We start from the raw sequence: 10,625 nt of genomic DNA, 5'->3' as shown, positions 1-10,625 counted from the left end.
CCCCTCACATGAAAGCAGGGCCTGCCTCCAGGCCCTCAGATCTGGGGATCAAGGGCTCCCTGCCCAGCCAATGTGGGCAGTGTACACCAGGGGAGGCCAGGTAGGAAGCAGTGAACACTGCAGAAAGATCTTCAGACTGCCAAGTGCAGATCACAGGGTCAAGGGGAGCTGAGCAGCTCATACCCTCTCCCTGACTGCAGTCATACCCCCAGATTCCTGACACCCATGCTCTACCTACCCATCCCTCCTCCACATGACAGGGATCTGGTTCAGATCTGGCTGTGAGCCTCAGCTTGGCTACATGACCTGGGTGAGGCTCTCTCTCTGAGGCCTCAGTTTTCCCACCTGTAAAATGGGCCCTGTGTTGTCCTTCCCGTTCCTGACCAGTGAGGGCAAGGGAGCCTGCCTATAAGGTCGTGTCTGGCTGGACCCCACAGCATTGTGGGACCCACTCCCCCACCAGAGGGAGACCTTGGGGCCCGGCTGCTGCCTGAGGAGGTGGGCTAGGTCTGGGAAGGTGCCCTCCCCTCCTGGAAAACAGGCTGTAGGACAGGAGCTGTCCTCTCCCAGATGCTCCCCAGCCCAGGTGCCTGCTCCATCCCCTGCCCTGGCCCCAAGACCAGCCCAGCCTGGGTCCCCAACTCGGGGGCCTGTCTGCATTTACAAAGCTGAGCTTCTGCAGCTGCCAACCCGCCACAGCCCAGGGAAACAGGATTGCCCCAGACAGAGAACAGGGACACCAAGTGTGAAGAATTGGGCTGACAGCACAGCGCTGATAGCTTGTTGAATGAGTGAGCGCGACTAGGAGGGAAATTTACATTTATATAGTGCATTTCACCAGGGCCTGGCCAGGGCCAAACAGCTCCTGAGAGACTCAGGCAGCCAAGCCCCACCCCTGCCGGCTGGCCACCCGGACACAGCTGGAAGCCTGGTAGGACCCAGGTCAGCAGGGCCAGAGCTCCAGCCTGCTGGGGGTACCGCAGAGGGACTGCTACGAGGTCCCCTAGGCTCCCCAAGGAGCCCTGTGCCCTCCCAGGCTCAGCCCTTGCCTCCTGACCCAGGGGAGTCACACTGGGAGGCTGGGGAGGGAACCAAGCCCCCGCACCCCAATCTCAGACTTCCAGCGGCACCATAAGGAAATAAGTTCTGTTGTTTGAGTCGCCTGTTCTGTGGTACTTGGTCATGGTGGCAGGAGTGACTGAGACTTGCATCAGGGTTGTAAACCAGAGAAGTAACCCTTTTTTAACAGGCGATGTGGCCTATCTGGGGAAGAATCAGCTGAAACCAGCTCCGGTGGTAACTCCCTCCAGCAAGGGGCTGGAAGCAGAGAGAAGATCGGGAAAGCAGTCCTGTCCTGCATGGACAAGGCTCCCAAGTCCCAGAGAGGGATGTAAGGACTGGATGAACAGGCCCACCCCATGATAGAAAGACTGAACACGGACAAGACAATGGCTGCTGCCAATATCTCCTCATGAAATGGCCCACCCGTGTTGGTTCCTGTGTGGTTCCCATGTGGTTCCCGCGTGGTTCCCTTCATGGCTCCCTTTGTGGTTCCCTGGCAGGAGTGCCAGGCATATCCCAAGGAGGAAGGTGGCGGAAAGCACTGCCAGTGGGCACTGGTCACAGCCATGGCCAAGACGGAGCCAAGGACTTGGCCACAATGGAGCCACGGACTCGACCCCCTGCACACAGAGATTACAACAGCTCCAGGGGACCTCTCGGGGTGGGAGGCAAAAGACAGGGCAAGCTCCTGAAATGTGGGGGGCAGCTACTGAGCACCTGCACTGCTTCCTGGATCAAAACAAACTAGGGACGAAATCTCCCACGCTTACAGCACAGTCTTGGGGGAGAGAAAACTTGGAAGCTGCACAGAACACAGAAGCCACAGAACACAGAAGAAGAATACATCTGACCACATAAAATCAAGACTTTCTAGACGGCAAAAACTGCCCCTTCAAAAAAAGACAAATAGGGCGCAGGGTGGGGGTACTCACAACACGTCTGAGAGAGGGATGACTAACACCCTAAACAGGAAAAGCTCCTAAAGAGGAAAAGGACCAGCTATGTCAGGAGACAAGCTGAGGCTGGAGAAAAAGGGAGCCGCTTTGCGCTGGCTGATCCCCGCCCACCGTGGTCCTGGCATCTGGGGCTCGGCCCCAGCCCCCCACCCTCACTGGGCCACCAGCTGCTTCCAGGTGCTGCCAGGCCCTGCCCCCAGAGAGGACTGCGCTTGGCTTCAGGCTTGGCGACATTCTCACTCTTCTTAAGTGAGGGGCCTCCAGACCCCCAGATTCCTCAGCCCTCTGAGAACTGCTGAGTCTGTGCCCCGGGAACGGAAAGCTCTGTTTTCAGGACAAAGGCAGCCTGTCATCTCCTCCGTGGAGCACTTCCTGAACTCTGCCGGTCCCCACGGACCCCTGGTACCCCTCTGCCCGCCGAACCCATGGAGACATTGTTCCAGGCACGGCCAAGGCTGTCGCATGTGGCCTGTGATGTGGAACCCCAGCTCCATGGGGACGACTGGCCTGGCCAGGATCCCACCTGCTGCCCGCCCAGAAGCCCACTGTCACCGGGGCATACAGCCCCCTCCTGTCCCACTCGGGACCCCCAAGCCACCCAGTCTGCTGCCATTCTGTTCTGGGGTGTGTCTCTGGGGGTACCGGGTGCAGTTGGAGCAGTCCATGTGGTACTGGCCCTTCCTCAGTCCCTGAGTCTGTCCCCAAGTCTGTCCCTGAGTCCATCCCCATCATCAGTCCCCAAGTCCGCCCCCAAGTCACGCACCATGCCCTGTCCCCCTGCTCAACTGACTCTCTTGGTGCCTCAGGAGGCCATGTTCGGGGCAGCAGGGAGGGCGGCCATCCTGGCCCGGCTTCCTGGAAGGCAGGGTAGCCCGGGTCCTCTGCTTCTGGAGGGAGACACCCGGGGTCTTCGGCCAGGGAGCTGTGCCATCCGCAGAAAGCTGTCCTGCCCCCGAGGGTGAGGACCTGCCCCTGTCCCGTGGGGAAGACTCCACAGGGTTTTAAATAAAACTCACTTGGCTTGATTGCCGGAGGGCACAGGGAGCCTTGGCACTTCCAGGGGCCCAACCGTCACCTCCCCGGAAGTCAAGGGGCAGGTTTATCCCACTGATCACAAGCACAGTGGGTTTATGTGTTTCACACCAGGCTAGAGAGAGGGTAGAGGGCAGCTCTTGGCCTGAGAGACCATGGTCAGGGGATGCTGGGCTGCGTCCTATTGTGATGGCTGAACCTGGAGGAGTTGTGGTCTAACCAGCACAGTGAGCCCCGCCTGGGGCCCCAGTTGGAGACAGGGAGGAACAGAGGGGTTGCCCTAAATCAGGAACTTCGAGGGCCTCTCTCCCCACCATGTCTTCCCTGGCAGCCTAGAGGCAGACCTCAGGACCCAGTAGCCCCTCTCGTGCTGGCCCCCGACTCGGTGGGACCTGATCTGACCCTCCTGCCCTCCTGCTGCCTCCGAGGGGCCCCAGGTTGCATGCACGCACCAAACAATCCCCTGGCCAGGATCGTGTCCCACCTATGACCTGGGCCCACTTCTGGAGCTGGGCCGTGCTTCCAGGCTCCCCAGATGGCCCAGAGCCCTTTCTCCAACCTTTTCTGACTGCCCGATCCTCTAGAGAGACGGAGGACATGGAGGGGAGGCGCACAGCAGGGATCCGGAGAGGGCCGGACGCCCCTGTACGCAAGCACTGCCCCATGCGAAGCAGGGAAGATGCCAGGCCCAGCTTGGGACAGGTCCTCGTGGGTCCTCATGGCCCTGGCCCCTGCCAGCTTCTCCTGTGTGTGCTGTGTGTGCTGACCCTGGGAGAGTGGAGGGCGGGGAGGGCAGGGTCCAGGGAGGGCAGGGGACAGGGAAGGCAGAGGGCAGGGAGGACCACATCAGTGAAGATAGAAGAAAAGAGGCCCATGGTCAGTGTCAGGAACCTGAAGGACAGGCCCCACTCCAGGAATGGCCCGGACTGGCCCAAGTCGAAGGCAGGGCTCACCCCTGGCCAGGGAATCAGCCTCATCGCACTGGATGAGAGCCTGGCTGACTGAAGACCTGGCGTCAGGTCACAGGCCAGAGGGACAGAGATAAGGGAGCAGGGCCAGTGTGCAGGCAGGGTCAGGGGCAGGGCCCCCCTTCATACAGCTCTGCACCCAACTGGAGTCAGGATCCCTTAGCCACTGTGAACGAGAGTGGATACGAGGGCTGCGGGGCTGCCAGTGGCGGGGGTGGGGGGCGGGCGGCCCAGGGCCAGAGCCACGGGCACTGGGGTCACAGGGAGACTTCGGCCAAACGGCCCCAGAGAGAAATGCTCCTGGGACCTGGGCTCCCCAAGCAGGCTTTGGCTTGATTTTGTACGCCGCCTGTGAGTTATCAGTCTTTGCTCCCTCCAAGACTGAGGCCACGGCAACCTGGCCTTCCGGACCCCGTATTTATCACCGTTTAATATATATTAAAGCGCTCTCCCCTTTGATTGCAAAAACAAACAAACAAAAAAGCTGCATCAATCATGGGGCAGCGACAGGCAGGAGGTGGGGGTTGTGGGGGGTGGGGGCAGGTGGGCAGCAAGCGGAGGACTTCCCGATGGGCAGACCAGCCCCCCCCAATCCCAGGTGGTCTTCCCTGGCACAGGGAAGAAATGGGCACACAGGGGCCCGTGGCCACAGGTGTCCCACCAGGAAGGTGCTCCTGCCATAGGCCACACCTCAGGCCCCTGTGTAGCCAGGCCTCAGCCCTCGCAGGCTCGGCACGCCCTGCTGAGACCGTCTCAGCCAGGTGTTCGGGGTTGAAGGACCCAGACCCATCTCAGCTCGGCCTGCCCAGGAAAGCGCTCTCCGGGCTCGGGTGGCGTGAGGCCCGTCCGTGCCTGAGCTGTGCTGGACCCCGGGCCTGCTGGCCGCTCACAGGGCAGAGTTGTCCCCCAGGAGAGACAGACCCCTTCCACGGAAACACGGAAACCCAAGCACACGTTCCAGCTGGACACAGCGCGGGGAGAACACAGCTCATCCTGTCCAGCCACTGGCCACCGCTAAGGTATTAATACGACTGCCCATATGGCCAATGGAGCCTCAGCCAGTACACGGCCCCCCCACAGACACGTGCCAGGCCTGGGGCCCGGGTAGCAACAGGCTCCTGCCCCCAGAGGGCACCGGGCCCCCAGCCCCCTCCGCCACCACCTCCCAGTCCTCCTGTCCACTCCCCCTCCCAGCCTGTGGTCAGCGAGGCCCCTGCCGGTGGAGCTCTGTGGCAGCCCTGGCAGTGGGGGCTGCTGGGACTGCAGTGGGAGGGAGGGGCACGGGCTCAGGCCACTAAATCAGTCCACGCCTGTCACCAGCTCGGGGCCGCGGGAGCCGCCCGAGCGGAAATAACAAATGGCTGTCATTGTGGAGCCAAAAACCTGTGATTATAATTATCACATCCTCGGTGACCTTGCGTAAACTTTAATCCCTCTCCAATGGAGCATTTAAATAGCCTTCAGAGCGCACCACGGAGCCCCGGGCCGCCAGCCGCGCCCCCAGCCCCAGGGCTCCCTGGGGACAGGGACGCCTCTGAAACCCGAAGCGCCTGCCCCTGGGCGCGTGCTCACGGGGCACTGAGCCAGCGCTGCCTGGGACTCACCCTGTGCCCTCCCCCGCCCCCACCTGGTAGAGGGAGCACAGGCCACAGGCAGGGGCTGACTCCCACCCCGACTGAGCCTGTGTCCTGTGGGGCCGTCCAGGGGCAAGCACAGTGAAGTGGAAGTCCAAGGGCCTCCTCGGACTCGGCCCTCCTGGGGTCGAGTTCACCACAGAAGCCCGGGGAGGCGTCCCTGCAACCAGAGCTCTGTCCTGGGCTCTGCAGAGGCGGGGGGAGCTCAGCGGGGTGGGCGAGAGCCAGGCTGGCAGAAGGAGAAAGCAAACCCACAAAGCCCTCGAGGTGGGAGGGAGAGAGTGCAGGCTCAGCCCGCCTTCACCCTGACCTTGTCCTCGTGAGCTGTGGGGATGCACGCTCACACGTGTGCACACAGGAACACAGTCTGAACACACCTGTACTCATGCACACACATGTACACACACACGAGCACATCTGCATGTTCATCCACACACAAGTGTGAGCCCAGTGCACAGACACACGTCCACACATGCCCACAGTCATGCATGTGAACACATGTGAACACGCACTCGTGTGCACATGTGTGTGCATGGATGGCCACGTGAGTGTGCACACATGAGCACACAGGTGCACATGCACACACGTGCACTCCCCTATGCTTGCCTGCAATCATGCACATACACGCACGTCCCCGTTAGCACACTTGGTCACGCTGGTGTCACCGAGTCCTTGGAGGTGAGCCAGAGGCTGACAACTCTGGGTTCTGGGGTGGGCAATGGGCCTGGCCCCTGAGGCAGGGAGCACCATGGGTGTGCTGAGGGTGCCCCATGCGCAGGGCTGGGGGCCTCCCTGGGGGGAGCTGGCTGGGGTGGAGGGCTCTGGGGTAGCAGCTGAGCCTGCGGTGGGGAAGGACGCACAAGCAGAGCAGCAAAGGCAGCCACGGGCCCAGAGCTGAGCCCTGAGAAACCCCCACACAAGGACACTGAGGAGTCTGGCCCGGGAGGCAGAGGAAGAAGGCAGAGCAGACGGAGGCCGGGGACAGTGTCCTCTAAGTGGAGAGGGCCAGGTCCAGAAGGAGCACATGGCCCCAGGGGCCAGAGGCCAAGTGATAAGGTGCCCTGGGGGGGGGCACACAGAGGTCTTAGGGGCCTGGCCTGAGCCATGACCTCCTACGATGGGGTGCCCTGTGGCCGGCAGGGTGGGCAGCCAGTGGGGACCAGGTGCTGATGGGCAGTCCCCACAGGAGGGTCACATCTTCCTCTGCAACCAGGGTCAACCAGGGCAGCCCCGTCACAGATGTGGAAGCCCAGGCTTCAGGGGTGCAATGGGGAGGTGGCCTGGGAGTTCAGAAGGAGGCTGCAGGCCTGCTCCAGTGCAGGAGGCCTCAGGGGCTGCATGTGCTTCGAAGGACCTTGGACCACACGGGTCCCGAGGTCACAGCAGGCCACACAGGCCGCAACTCCCCAGGGACCTCTGTGCCGCCAGGCAGATAAGACTCCTCCCAAGAAGGGAGCCATGCAGGGTCCTCTGCCCTCACTGGGCCTCAGTGTCCCAATCAGTCTTAGCTGGGGCAGAACTGGGGTCCCCAAGACAGGGAGGGACTCTGGAGCCCATGGCACACTGTGGGCCAGGACTGCCACTGTGGCAGGGACATGCCCGTCATTCGGGAGCCAGGACCTCAATTACAGGCCGTAGCCACGCAAATGTCAGCAGCGGCGCCCGCACCCTCGGCCACGGAGTCTGGGCCTGGAGCGGCCTGAGAGGAGGCGCCCACAGCTCACATAATTGCCGGCTGCCATGCAGTCACCCTTGACAGGCCATCTCCTCCCGCCCAGGTGACACACAACCCCCAGCCTCCACACTCCCCGCCCCACAGGGTCCTCAGCGTAGCAGCGGGAGCCAGGCAGGACACTGACTCTCCCTCTCCAGGGTGGGGCCCCTCTGTGACCCAGAGACCCTTACACACTAGGGGCTCAGTACCAGTTAGCTCCTCTCCACCCTCCCAGAGAGTCCTGGACTTGTGGGAACCTCACCAGAGAAATGAAGATTGAGACAGACAGGAGGGAGACGCCCTGTGAGGGAGCTGATCCTCCATCTCTGAAGAGCTGTAGTAGGAGCGTTTGTGTGTGGGGTGGGGAGAGAGACCTCAGAGAATGACCGCCATGCAACATGCGTGCACAGCCAGCGCAGGGGCTCCTGGGGCTATGTCCCCACCTTCCTGGTCTGCCCCATCCTCCAGGGCACTGCATGAACGGACGCATGTAGCACACCCACGTTCACCCCTCTCCTCCCGCATATACTCAGCCTAGACTGAAGCTCGTGAGAGCCAGGGACCCACACCCTCTTTCAGGGGCCGGCCTCTGCCTGGTCTGGGCTGCAAGAGGCAGGAGTGGTTAGGAGGTCGGCCAGCAGCAGGGTGGAATGGAGGAGGACCTGACCCAGGTTGTGAGAGCCCAAATCCCAAGCTGGGGGAGCAGGGACAACCCCAGCTGGTGCCAGACAGGGGCATCTAGCCTTCCATTTACCTGCCCGCCCATTCATCGTCCTGCCTCCCTTGTCCACCAGTCATCCCTCCTCCATCCATCCATTCAAGCGCAAATTTATCTATCCATTCATTCATTAGCCCCTCAACACTCTCATGCACCCATCTGTCCACCCCTCCACCCACCAGGCCCCATTCATCTCCATCTATCTGTATATCCATCCACTGGCCATTCATCAATCCGTCAACCTATTCATGCATCTGTTTCTTCTGTCAGTCAGTTGACCCATCAGTATGGAGTCTGATGCCCAGGAGCTAGTGCCGACCTTCCCTAGGAACACAGGGAGGCCATCTATGTCCAGGTGGAAGTGGGTATGCAGGTGTTTGTAGACGTGGTGCTGGTAAGATGGGCAATTTTTGTTTTAGATTATCCTTGTTTCCCCATGAACGAAGTAAGGACAGCAGCTGAGGTTGAGGAGGGAAGCATGTTGGCAATTTAAAGAGAGAATAGAATAGGGGAAAGTGTTCCTGAAAGCAGCCTTTGTGAGTGAGAAGGAAAAATGAAGTAGGTTAGCTAGGCAGTGCCCAGTACCCCTTGAGGCTACAGTCATAGACTCACAGAGTGGTCAGTATGCTTGTGTGTTTGTGTGCAGCTATGTTCAGCTGCTTAAATGTACCTACACATTCATCCAGGGGCTATCCATCCCCCATCCATCCATCCCCCCTCCATCCATCCCCCCTCCATCCACCCCCCCCTCCATCCATCCATCTCCCATCCATCCATCCCCTATCCATCCATTCCCCATCATTCATCTCCCATCCATCCACCCATCCCCCATCCATCCATTCCCCATCTATCCATCCCCATCCACCATCTTTCATCCATCCATCATCCATCCATCCCCCATCCATCTATCCATCCCTCATCTATCCCCCATCCCCCATCCATCCATCCATCCATCCATCCATCCATCCCTCATCCATCCACCTTCCATCCATATATCTATCCATCCCTCATCCATCCATCCATCCCATGTGTCCCTCATCCATCCCCTATCTCCCATCCCTCATCCGTCCATCCATCCAGCCCTCATCCATCCATCCACCATCCCTCAACACTCATCCATCCATCCATCCTCTATCTTCCATCATCCATCCCCCATCCATCAATCCGTCCACCATCCATCCACTACCCTTCATCCATCCACAATCCCTCATCTTTTATCCATCTATCCATCATGGGCATCCATCCATTCATTCCCCATCCACCCATCCATTTCCCATCTACCATCCACCCTTCTATCCCTCTCTCTACCCATCCACCTATCCATCCATCCATCCCCCATCTCTCTATCTATTCATTTACTCTTCCTTCCATCCTTCCTCACTACCACCCATCCATCCTCTATTCATCCATCATACCTGTCTCATCTTTCCTCCATTCCAGGGAATGGTATGGGGACAGGATACTCTTCTGCCTTCAAAGAAGAGTGAAGTCCAGAGTGGACTGAGGGGACAAGTGAGTGAGCATGGAAGGGTAATGCCCGCAGCCACTATGTGGTGGGGAGTACTCTGTCCTTCTGTGGTTGTTACAGGCCTGAGACCTTGCTCCTCACCCTTCTGCTGCTCCCTAGAATACATGTGGGCCTTTTTGGATCAAAAGTGGTGTCACAGACAAGCCATGACCTGGGGCAGTACATGGGGTCCCCTTCCTTCTGAGCTTCTGGTGTCTTCTACCCTTTCAGCCCAGGCTTGACCCCAAAGCCCATGTGTCCTACAATCTACAAAAAAGCAAGAGAATATGAAAACTGTCCAAGTTCTTGCAGTGACTGCAGGCTCTCTGCTCACGGTGGGGAGCAGGCAGGAGAGGGTGGGGCTGGGGTCCACGGGCCCCTCCAGCAGCATACACTGACAGCAGTCACTAGGCCTCAGCTGCCTCTGGACCCACGCAGGATGCAGCTGCCCACAGAGGAGAAAGCCTAAAACTGCCGGCGGGTCTCCCTGCAGGTCGGGCCAGGTCTTTCTGCAGTGGCTTCAACAAGAGGGATGTTTGGCGGGATGGCAGGGCAGCCCAGTAAGCACACAGTTACTCAACACAGGGCTGGTGGCTGCTCCAGTCAGCTGGCCAGGTGTGTGCGCCCCCAGTGAGGAAGGGAAGGGTGGCTGTGGGTAAGGGCACCCCCCACCCCTGGCAGCTGTGGTGTGGCCCACAGGGCAGGTATACAGGCTGGAGCCAGCAGGTTGCTGACGATGGCCTGCGTGCCACACCTGAGCACCATCCCAACCCTGCACCTGCCCTCGGCAGAGGACCCAGGCAGGTAAACACAATGTCACTCTCAGCCCTGGGACACACACAAACAGGCCAGCTGGGGTGCTTTCTGCCCTGACCCAGCACCCACACGGAGACCCCGGTGCTGCTGGACCCTGCCCAGCCTTGCTCCAAAAGCCTCTTCTCACGGTGTGACCTTGAAACACAGAAGCCCCAAGTGGGGGAAGGGAGAATGACCTTTGTCTGTTGCCAGGCCTCCCCTCCACATGCACCCTTGCC

This window comes from Lutra lutra, chromosome 2 (genome assembly GCF_902655055.1).
Source record: "Lutra lutra chromosome 2, mLutLut1.2, whole genome shotgun sequence".
In the NCBI taxonomy this organism is placed as follows: Eukaryota; Metazoa; Chordata; class Mammalia; order Carnivora; family Mustelidae; genus Lutra; species Lutra lutra.
The sequence above is the reverse complement of the archived record's forward strand: the minus strand, read 5'-3'. Positions refer to the sequence as shown.